The sequence below is a fragment of the Mustela nigripes genome, chromosome 14 (assembly GCF_022355385.1).
Source record: "Mustela nigripes isolate SB6536 chromosome 14, MUSNIG.SB6536, whole genome shotgun sequence".
In the NCBI taxonomy this organism is placed as follows: Eukaryota; Metazoa; Chordata; class Mammalia; order Carnivora; family Mustelidae; genus Mustela; species Mustela nigripes.
Genome location: NC_081570.1, coordinates 34091739 through 34104077, shown reverse-complemented (window position 1 = coordinate 34104077; position 12339 = coordinate 34091739).

The window sequence follows — 12339 nt, the reverse complement described above, 5'->3', positions numbered from 1 at the left end:
AAATCTTACCATTTGCAACAACGTGGATGGAACTAGAGGGTATTATGTTAAGTGGAATAAGTCAATCAGAGAAAGATGATTATTGTATGATTTTACTCGTATGCGAAATTTAAGAAACAAAACAGAGGAGTATAGGAAAAGAGAGGGAAAAATAAAATAAGACAGGGGGCCTGGGTGGCTCAGTGGGTTGGTCTTCTGCTTTTGGCTCAGGTTGCGATCTTGGGATCCTGGGATCAAGCCCGGCATTGGGCTCTCTGCTCAGCAGGGAGCCTGCTTCCCCTTTTCTCTCTCTGCCTGCCTCTCTGCCTACTTGTGATCTCTCTCTCTGTCAGATAAATAAATAAAAATCTTTAAAAACAATTACAAAATAAGACAAAACAGAGAAGGAGACAAACCACAAGAGATGCTTAACTCTAGGAAACAAATGGAGGGTTGCTGAAAAGGAGGTGGGTGGGGGGGATGGGGTAATTGGGTGACTGGCATTAAGTAGGGCACATGATGTCATGAGCGCTGGGTGTTACATGCAACTGATGAATCACCAAACTCTACCTAAAGCTAAAAAAATGAAGTATCTGGAGCAAATATCACAGATGCTAAGATTTGACAAACCTGGAAGCCAAGTACATTGGTACTCATTATTATATTATTCTCTATATGTTTTAATGTGGTGGGGTTTTTTTTCTGAGAAAGGAAAAAAGACTAGGAGGACTTTCTGAATTGTCAAATTATGTAACTATAGAGCATATCTTAATTTCTCAGGAATGTCATTTCAACTATCAACCCCAGATTGATGCTAATTCTGCTAAAGTAGAATTTAAAAAAAAAAAAAATTGTTTTCCAAGTAGAATATCTAAAAAGTTAGCTGGTTAATCAGAAGGTTGGGAAAGCTGATTCAAGAGCATTTAAGGAATGAGGAGTTACATAATTTCATAGGCAGGGGATATTTCAGTAAGTTTGTAAAGGAGACACTTTTACGGACTAAATGTTTGTGACTCTCCCAAAATTCATATGTTAAAAGGTGATGGTATTAGGAGATGGAGGTTTTGGGGGGAAATTAGGTCATGAGGCTGGAACCCTCATGGATGGGATTAGTGCCCTTATACAAGGTCCCAGCAGACTCTCTCACTCTTACTCTGGCCTTGAAAGTCTGCACTGAGAAGCTGGTGGTCTGTGACACAGAAGAGGATGTCACCAGCACCTGGCTGTGTAGGCACCCTGACCTCAGACATGCAGCCCTGGGAACTGTGACAAAGAATTTGTAGCTCTTCATAAGCCACCCAATCCAGGGGACTTCATCATAGCAGCCTAACCTACTAAGACAGAGATCAAACAAGTTAATGCAAGTAGCCCAGGGAATGAAAACTGTAAGCCTGCCTTACATGAAATGCTAAGGGAAGTTCTTCAAGCCGAAATGAAAGGAGACTAACGAGCAACATGAAAACTTCTGAAAGTATAAATCTCACTGGTAAAGGTAAGCGTGCAGTCAAACTCAGAACACTCTAATATTATGATATGGCGGTGTATTAACACTTAATCTGGTAGAAAGGTTAGAATATTAAAAATAACCAGAGCCACAATCATTTGTTAACACACAATATAAAAAGAGATGAGTTGAGACGTCAAAACATAGTGAAGGAGTAAGGAGTAGAGTTTATTGTGGAATCAAAGCTCAATTGTTTGTTTGTTTGTTTTTATATTTTATTTACTTATTTGACACAGAGAGAGAGATCACAAGTATGCAGAGAGGCAGGCAGAGAGAGGGGGGGAAGCCCAGAGAGCCCGATGCGGGGCTCTGTTGCGGGACCCTGAGACCATGACCTGAGCCAAAGGCAGAGGTTTAACCCTCTGAGCCACCCAGGCACCCCAAGTACAATTGTTATCTGTATAGAACAGGTTGTTATATCTGTAAGATGTTTTGTGTAAGCTTCATGGTAACCAAAAAGCAAAAACCTACGGTAGGTACACAAAGGAAAAGGGAATCAAGCATACCACTGCATAAAAAGATCATCAATTCACAAAGGAGGACAGCAAGAGAGGAAGAAAGGAACAAAGGGCCAAAAAATAATAAGATGGCATTATTAAGTTCTTATCTATCGATAATCACTTTAAATGCAAAAGGATTGATTTCTCCAGTCAAAAGACAAAGGGTTTCTGAATGGATAAAAAATAAGACCCAAGATACACTGTCTTCAGGAGACTCACATCAGCTTTAAAGACGTATGTAGGCTCAGGCGTCTGGATGGCTCTGTTGTTTAAAGCCTCTGCCTTCTGCTCAGGTCGTGATCCCAGAATCCTGGGATCGAGCCCCACATCGGGCTCTCTGCTCAGCAGGGAGAGGAAGAGATGACTAGAGATATTCCACAAAAATGGAAACTGAAAGAGAGCTCTACAGTAACAGACAAAAATCAAGAGGGAGATGAATGGGGGATGGACTAGATGGGGGATGGGAATTAAAGACGGCACTTGTGATGAGCAGTAGGTGTTGGCTGTAAGTGATGAATCACTGATTTCTACTCCAGAAACCAATATTGCACTGTATGTTAACGAACAACAGTTAAATGAAAATAAATAAATAAAGCTGTAACAAGAAGGGTTGTGACTTTGAGCCCCATGTTGGACGTGGAGATTACTAAAAAATAAATAAATAAACTTCAATAGGAAAAAAAAGCTGTAACACGAGGTAAAGACGGTCATTATATGATGATAAAGGAGCCAACTCATCAACAAATATAACAATTATAAAAATAGATGCATCCAACATTGGAGCATCTAACATATATGAAGCAAATACCAACAGATCTGAAGGGACAAATAGGCAACAATACTATCGTGGAAGAATTCGATACCCCACTTTCAACAATGTATAGACCCTCCAGACAGAAAATCAGGAACTAAAGATTGGACTTAAACTACACTTTATACCAAACAGAACCAACAGACATATGAAAAGCATTCTATCCAACAATACACAATACACAGAAAACACACACGCATGTATATTATATAGTGTATATATATTATTATATATATTGTTACATGTAATTTATTATTATGTAACATTGTATATATTATGTATATCATTCAGCCATAGAAAGGAAATCCTGCATGGCTGGACCTTGAGGGCATTCTGCTAAGTGAAATAAATCAGACTGAGAAAGGCAAGTAACATATGATCTCATTTATATGTGGAATCTACAAAAGCTGAATTCAGTAACAGTAGAGTGGTGGTTGCCAGGGCCTTGGGTGGATGGGGGAGGTGGAGAGAAATGGAGAGAAGTCAGTTAAAGGATACAAAGTTTCAGTTCTAGGATGAGTGAGTTCTGTGGATCTAATGTATAGCATGGTGACTATAGTTAACAATAGCTAATTATACATTTCAAGTTTGCTTAAAAAGTAAATCTTTATGTTTTCATCAAAGAAACATGCACGAAAAGGTAATTAGGTGAGGTGATGGAAATGTTAATGCAGTGGTTGTAATCATTTTGCAATAAATGTGGGTTTCAAATATCAGGTTGTATACCTGAAACTTTACACAATATGGTGTGTCAATTATATTTCAATAAAGCTAGGGGAAAAAAATAGGAAGTTGAAGAAAAGAAATAATGAAAAAGGCAGAAATAATGAAACAGAAAATGAGCATAAAACAAAGGAAAGTGCTAAGCCCAAATTGACATTTTGAAATGATTAATAAAATTGATCAATCCTGGGGTGCTTCGCTGGTTCAGCCAGTGAAACACGTGACTCTTGATTTCGGGGTTGTTTGAGCCCCATGTGGGGTGTAGAGATTGCTTAAATAAATAAACTTTTTCCAAAAAAAAAGTATTGATCAACTCTTAGAAAAACCAATCAAAAAAAGATAACTGAGTTTCGCATTCTCTATGTGCAGTTAAAACTTAATGAAATGTGGGGCTCCTGGGTGGTTCAGTGGGTTAAAGCCTCTGCCTTCAGCTCAGGTCATGATCCCAGGGTTCTGGGATCAAGCCCCGCATTGGGCTCCCGCTCAGTGGGAAGCCTGCTTCTCTTCCTCTCTCTCTCTCTGCCTACTTGTGACCTCTGTCTGTCAAGTAAATAAATACAATCTTAAAAAAAAAAAACTTAAACGGGACGCCTGGGTGGCTCGGTTGGTTAGGCAGCTGCCTTCAGCTCGGGTCATGATCCCAGCGTCCTGGGATCAAGTCCCACATCGGGCTCCTTGCTTGGCGGGGAGCCTGCTTCTCCCTCCCTCTGCCTCTGCCTGCCATTCATGTCCGCCTGTGCTTGCTTTCTCTCCCTCTCTCTCTGACAAATAAATAAATAAAATCTTTAAAAAAAAAAAAACTTAATGAAATGTAATGGAATTATAAAAGCCACCTTAAAGGGATTAATAAAGTTTTCTGGGTTTATAAATAGAATAAGAAATATCAGAGCAATATGAATTTAAATGAAATTATACAAACATGAAGTAATAGAAATTTTTTTAAAAGAATAATATAATCAGTAAATGAAAGAAAAGCTTGAGGAAGAACTGAACTTTTTACCATGATAGCTTTCAAGAATAAAATATTAACTTGAAGAAACTAAAAAAAAAGTGTACCTGGTTACATAAGATATTAACTTTGTGAGATGCTGGTGACAGGTATATGAGAACGCTTTGTGCTATCACTGAAACTTTCTGAAAATTGAAAATTATTTCAAAATAAGTTTTAAGAAAAACTTTTTTTAAAAGGACATATAGTCATCCTTTTGCCTTATTACCAATTTTATGTAATTTTTCTTAATAGTCCCCTGCTGTGATCATACCTATTCTCCAAAGATCACTCTCAATCATCGCAAAACTCTGGCCTTACAGTGTTTGACCTGATTCATTTACATCAAGCAGCATGTGTTCTTCTAATAAACTCTGTTGGTCTGTGTGATATTGTGATTTATAGTAAGAAATATATATATATCTGGTTTTCCTCCCGTTTCTGGCCAGGAGGACTTAAAACCCTTGGAATTTCTTGACTGAAGGGAGTGATCAAGGTATCTTTTGTTATGCTAATAAAGCGACTTTTGGAAAGCCCCTAGAGCACCTAAGGATGGGGGCTGGTCCTCAGAGGAACCAACCAGGTGATTAGAGGGATGGAACTTTCAGTCCCATCCCCCTGACCTCTGGGGAGGGGACAGGGCCTGGAGGTTGACTCAGTTACTCTTTTGATCCCTTATGCCTACATAATAAAGCCTCCATAGAACTCCAGAAGGACTGGGCTTGGAGAGCTTCTGGGTTGAACACATGGATGTTTGGGAAGAGTATGAAAGCTCAGCCCATTATCTTTTCCAACTGGCTGGTCCTGAGTTCTATCCTTTTTACAATAAACTGGTGATCTAGTGAGCAAAATGCTTTCCTTTTAAGTTCTGTGAGCCATTCTAGCAAATTAATTGAACCCAAGGAAGAGGTAGTGGGACCTCTGATTTATAGCCAGTCTGTCAAAAGTATAGGGGACATTCTGGACTTAGCACTGGTCTCTGAGGTTGGAGTGGTAGGGACAATCTTGTAGGACTAAATCCTTCATCTGTGGAATCTGATGCTGCTACCTCTGGGAAGATAGTGCCAGAATGCAGTTGAATTTTTGGACCCCCTGCTGGTGTCCAAGAATTCCTTATTGGTTTGGGGAAGCTGCCACACAGGCAGGCGCACACGCGCGCGCGCACACACACACACACACACACACACACTGGAATTGGGTCCAGGAATCTAAAATAATTTGATAAAATTCTTAAGGATGTCTTTCCTAAGTGCCCACAGTTCTTGGTCACGCCACTTCGAAGAATGAGAGGTAGGCCAGACGAAAAGTGGTGGGCAGCAAAGTTTGTTGAATAGTACCAAGCCTCCAAAGAAGGGGAGGGGACCAGAGAGGGTTGCCCTCTGGTAAATCAACGAATTTGGGGATTTTTAAAAAAGATTTTATTTACTTATTTGAGAGAGTGAGTAAGTCAAAGAGCACGAGTAGAGAGGAAGGGACAAAGGGAGAAGGAGCAGCAGACTCCCCGCTGAGCAGGGAGCCCAATGGGGCACTCGATACCACGATCCTGGGTTTGTGACGGGAGCAGAAGGCTGGCGCTTAACCTACAGAGCCACACAGGCGCCCCCTTCCGGTTTTCCTGAGAGTGCAGGCAGGCTGTTTTAATCTGATCAACCCTCCACGCATTTGTCACCCAATCAGGTTAGTGTCCACGTGCTCATTGACCTATCAGGTAGTTGTTCATGTGGGAAACGCCTCCTTCCAGGGTGATGGTAATAGCAGGATGGGTCTTTTTCCTTGAAAGGGTAGTTTCCTTTTGGTGGTGGGAACTTGTCCCTGCCTGCCTTTCTTCCCAATATCCTGCATTATTTGTAAGCGATAGAGGGTTCTCTGTGTTCTACCCCACTGTTCTCTCTCTGAAGCAGACCCTAGATACTTCGTTAAAGGTTATAATAAAGATGATTGACGCTATTCCAGGAGCAAAAGTGGCAGAGGAGTATATTGTGTCTTCAAATGTTCAGCTCACCAATTCTCTTCATGAGGAAACAAAAATGAATCTTAAAAATCAAATAAACTAGGGGCGCCTGGGTGGCTCAGTCGGTTGAGCGTTCAACTCTTGGATTTGGCTCCAGTCATGATTTTGGGGTCATGGGATTGAACCTGGCATGGGGCTCCCTCTACGATTCTCTCCCTCTGCCCCTCCCTACTCTAACTCTCGTAAATTCTTTTTTTTTTTTTAAGGTTTTATTTATTTATTTTTTGACGGAGATCACAAGCAGGCAGAGAGGCAGGCAAAGAGAGGGGGAAGCAGGCTCCCCGCTGAGCAGAGAGCCCCAGGCGGGTCTCGATCGAAGACCCTGAGATCACAACCCAAGCGGAAGGCAGAGGCCTTAACCCACTGAGCCACTCAGGCGCCCCCTCTCTCAAATTCTTTAAAAAAAAAAAACCAGGGGCGCCTGGGTGGCTCAGTGGGTTAAGCCGCTGCCTTCGGCTCAGGTCATGATCTCAGAGTCCTGGGATCGAGTCCCGCATCGGGCTCTCTGCTCGGCGGAGAGCCTGCTTCCCTCTCCCTCTCTCTCTCTCTCTGGCTGCCTCTCTGTCTACTTGTGATTTCTCTCTGTCAGATTAATAAATAAAAAAAAAAAAAAATCTTAAAAAAAAAAAAAAAAACCAAACTAACTAAAATGTATGTTTGTATTCTACTCTACACTGATAAAAATCAGGAAAAAGACAATTTTTTAAAGGCAAATTTTTTTAAGGTAAAATTTCAGGTCAGTTTGACTTGTCCGGCATTCAACCTTGCTTGATTGCATAAACTTGGATTTTGCAAAAAATTGCTTCCAAGGTGCCAGTTTCTAGGAGAAAAGGTTTTGCTTAACCCATTTATAGTATTAGAAGTTCAGCTTCTTTGTTTTCAGGTGGTTTGAGCAATATTGGATTTATATAAGCTCTTGTTAGTCTCTATGAACCAATCAGAATAAATGTCCTTTAATTCGAGAGTCTTTAAAATCTAATTTGCTCATGCCCTTAAGCTGTAGGAAAACATCCTACACCCGCACAATGAGATTTAAGGCTTTTCTCATTTGCAGGCCTGAAGATACCCAGTGTTTGCAGGTTCCGTTTTACCTGTCACTAGTCTGAGCAGACACAGAACCGCAATGACTCACCAGTCCCCATCTCAAAGGGCCCTTCCCTTGTCCATTGGGCATGAAATATTTTAAGTGATCTGATCTCACAAATGGTATCAAGACCAACAAAACCAACAAACTGGATTCTCTGTCATCTCTCACCTGACAGAAAGAGCTCATCACTCACCTGGCAGAGACCACCAACGGTCAAACCATAAAACGAGATTCCTGACCATCACTGCTTCCTGTGTGGAAAACTGAACCACCTCTGCACCACTGGGCTCTTCTGTACACACCATGTTCTCAGCAGTGCAGTCCAGCCTGGTCTGGTGGCCTGATTCCTTCTGTTCCTGGACCAGCTCTGGGAAGGGAAGGATCCCCAAAATAAGCTAAAAAAGTCATAGACCAACTGACCCTGCCAATAACCAGAAACAAAAACAAAGAATCAGAAGGAAAAAAGAAAAGAAAAGAAAAAGAGCAAAAGTGGAGTCACAAGGCCCCCTAGGGTTCACTCCAGCAGTCATGAAAATACATGATTAGACTGAACCCATGCGTTTCTACTGCTAATCCTACTAGGAGGCAACTGGGCAGATCTTCCAGGGCTGAATTCCCAGCACTAATTAAGGGAAGAAAACTTTCAGAATCTCTGAGCAAGGCTTTCTTAGGATGGGTTTATCTGACCGTTGAAACCTCCAAGCTCACTATTAGGTAAGGTCAGGAGAGCACACAGCCTCTTGGGAAAAGAGGCCCTAAACTGCAGTATTGACCTTAAAAATAAAACTGCCAGGGGGTGGCTGGGTGGCTCGGTCGGTTAAATGCCCACCTCTTGATCTCAGATCAGGTCTTGATCTCAAGGGCACGAGTTCAAGCCCCATGTTGGGCTCCACGTCATGGCGCCTACAATCAATCTGCCAGTTATTTTACCAGGGGAAAATGGGTTTCTTTGGGAATAGCAGAGAATTGAAATCAGGAACAAACAAGCTACCGTACAACCGCAGGCAAGGCCAGAGAACAAAACGTAGGAACATTCTTAGAGAGGAAAGGAAGTCTACCAGAATAAAATGGGAGTTCAGTGTATTCGGTTCTTCATTGTCTGAGTTGGGACAGTCTCTCATTGGCTGGGCTGTTGGTCAGGGTAGGAGGAAACCTTTCTTCCTCCCGCTGGGATAGTCAAGGAGGAGCTACAGTAGTGAACTTGCAAGGCGCACCTCTCCCTGCTGGGTCTGCCCTTGACTGCTACAGACTCCTGCTCTGGTGAGTGGGAGGAGGTGAGAGCGCCCTCTTCTGGCCTCCCTACTCCATTCTAAAGAAAGGAGATTTCCCTTTACTAATTTTCAAAGCAGGTGACTGGCTTTTCTAATAGTGATTAGAAAATCACTTGTCACACTTCACTTGTCACATTTCTCTTTCCAGTGCCTTAACAATGTCCCAAGCAAGCGCATTAGCTTCCGGTCATTCAGTATAATTGAAAACTCTAGTCTCCTATTCATCAACCCATCATTATCATCATTACCGTTGCCCCTCTGTTCACAGCTCCCTCAAACCCCACCCTTCTTCCTTTCCATCCTAAAGAGGATCTTCTCTGCAGCCAGGTGAATCAGAGATAATTGTCCATTTCCAGCTCCATTCTCCTGCTTCATTTGAATAAAAAAGCAACAGTGAACAGATAAAGGATTGAATGAAGGGACAGACCACACCTTTCACCTTCTCTAAGTATCTGTGGCAAAATCTGACCTGTGGGGAGAGTGGGAAGAACAGGAGAGAGATTCAGATGAACTGGACTTGAGATCTGTTACTCCCAATTTGTTATTCTTTTGTGTCTCCTGGTCTCTGACATCACCTTAGCTTCTCTTCGTGTTTTTGTCCTTGTGTCTCCCTCAGAGCTGCTCTGTTTCCCTCCTACTCCCTCCTACTCTGTCTGCATTCCAGTCCCTGTAAACACCTTGAATGGTGGAGAAGTTCTATCTGAAATCTAACTTGAGTGACTTCTTTTGAAGTTTATACTTGGAACCTGGGGAGGACATTTTGTATAGAGGGACTATCAACCTTGATAGTTCCTAACATTTCTCCAAACTTTTAGTGTTCTTCATGAATCTTCCTCGGTTTTCACCCTGGAGGAAGTGAGGGTGAAAAGGAATGTGTAAGAATAAGGATGGGGTGCCCTGGGAATAGGATGAAATAGTAATGGGGATCGAGTGGCCCCAGGGATGGGGATTGGGATGGGAAGGGAATGACACTGGGAAGAGGCTGGTGATAAAGATGGATGAGAGTGGAGATCAGAGTGAAAATGGAGATGAGGATGGAATGGAGACCAGATGGGCATGCAGATGGGGAAGAAGCAGAGGATAGGGAGGGGGCTAGAGAAGATGGGGATGGGAATGGAGGTGGGAAGGAGAGAGGAATGGAGATGGGGATAGGAGTGGAGATGGAATGGAAGTGGAGATGGGAATAGGACGGAACGATAAAGTGTGTGGCATCAGGTTGGAGATGGGGATTCACATGAGTCAGGATGGAGCCAGTATACTCCACAGCTCCCAGTGCTGGGGTCTCCTCATGCAGCATTCGTGAGTAGGGAACTGGCAGGATAGCTTACACTCAGCTGTCTTCCATGGTGGCCTCTGGCCCACAGGCAACTCCACATCGTAGGAGTACACTCTTCTCCCTATGCCAGAGACCCACATCCCGCATCTCTAACAGTCCTCTTCCCCTCTCTCCTTCCTCCCCTTTCTTCTGCTTACATGGAGAAGGGGGTTTGGAATGATGGTTAGGAGTAGCAGATTTAGTTCAGTTAGCCCTCAAGTCCTCAAAGGGGTGGCCACTAGCCCTTGATTATTGGAGTACCCGATGCTGCTTTGTCCTCAACTCTGGTCCTAAGGGTCCCTCTGGAATAACAAAAGTCCCTTTCAACATCCTATTATAACCGCTGTCATTGAATTGATTGAGCTAAGAGATGGTCACACCAGATTGAGCTGAGAAGTTGTTTTCCCCTCATGGATGTGAGTGGTTTTCTCAGTATGAACGGAGTGAGATTTCTTCATCAGAACAAGATGTACTTGGGGTGCCTGGGTGGCTCAGCCAGTTAAGCATCTGCCTTGGGCTCTCACGTCATGATCCCAGGGTCCTGGGATCGAGTCCCGCATTGGGCTCTCTGCTCGGTGGGGAGTCTGCTTCTCACTTCTCCCTTTACTCCTCACTCATTCTCTCTCTCTGTCAAATAAGTAAATAAAATCTAAAAAAAAGAAAAAGAAAATAAAAGGAAGAAAAAGGTGTGCTCTCATAAGTACAGTTATGGACAGTGAAGACCTCTATTGACTCAATTTCAGTGTGCTCCTTGTATAAACTGACTTACTAAATCTCCTAGAAGAATGTTCCCAGAGGCCTGTAGCCTGAGCCATTCTCCCAGCTCTCATTAAGGGCACTTCTTCCAGCCATTGCTACATTTCTTGAAGGACACTCTGACTCCAAACTTTGGAGAGTAACAATTCTGAGGAAAGTAGTGATTTATGTGAGGAGTCCAGGGCTCACTTGTCCTCTTGACCAATGCGAAGGTTTGTGTTTCCTTTGTTCAGACTCACACTTTCCCTGTGACTATTCCTTGCATCAATACACTGACTTAATTACAATAGATTTGCAATAAGTACTGTTCCCTGGTAGTGTAGGATGTACGCATTGTTTTTCTCAGGAGATAAGTGGTAATTCCTAGCCCTTTTTATTTCCACACATTTTTTACAGTATTCTTGTCATGTTGGGATTTTTTTTTTTTGCAATGAATTGCAATGAATCTATAAATCCACATGGAGAAACTTGATATATTTAAACTAACGACTCTTCCAATCCATATTATGTCTCTCCATCTATTTAAACCTCCTGTAATGTCTCTTATCAGAGGTTTATAATTTTCCCTGAAGAGGTCTTGCACATATTTTCAGTAGACTTATTCCTATAACTCCATTTTTTAAAAAATGCTATTTCAATTTCAATTCTGGTTTCTTACAGGAATATAGAAATACAATTGATTTTTATGTTGATTTCATATCTGGCAACTATGCTGAATTATAATTATTTGTTTTCAGATTAATTAAGGTTTTTAAATATAGATAATCTTGCATCTGTGAATAATACTGGTTTTATTTATTCCTTCCCAATCTTTTACCTTTTATTTAATTTTTTTTCCTTTTTATGCATCATAGGCTATGATCTCAAGCACAACGTTGAACTGAGTAATAATGTGGGCATCCACAGCTTGTTTCCATCTCAAAAAGGAGTTTTATTGCTCGCTATGGGATTTTTGTAAATAGTTTTTATCAGGTTAAAGAAATGTCACTTAGTTCTTAGTTTGCTAGAACTTTTTGTGAATAGATATTAAATTTTCTCATATGCTTTTTCTATTGATATAGTGTACTAACGAGTATCACATTTTTGTGTTTGTGTTTAAGGGGGAGATTGGCCTATAATTTTCCTTCTTCAAAGTGTCCCTGTCAAGTTTTGCCTCAAAGTTATGCAGGTTCATAAAATGACTAAGGTAGAGCATTTCCTATTCATTAGTTCTCTGGAAACATTAGATTGTAATTGTGTCTCCTCGAATGTTGGGTGGCGCTCACTGGAGGCAGTCGGTCTGCCATCTTGAATCTGTTTGGTAGGCTTAGCAGCTGCAAGCTTCCTCCTACAGTGGCTCTTCCTGTGATAGCCTCCTAAAAACAAGCACTAACATTCTCCAACACCCAGCAAAT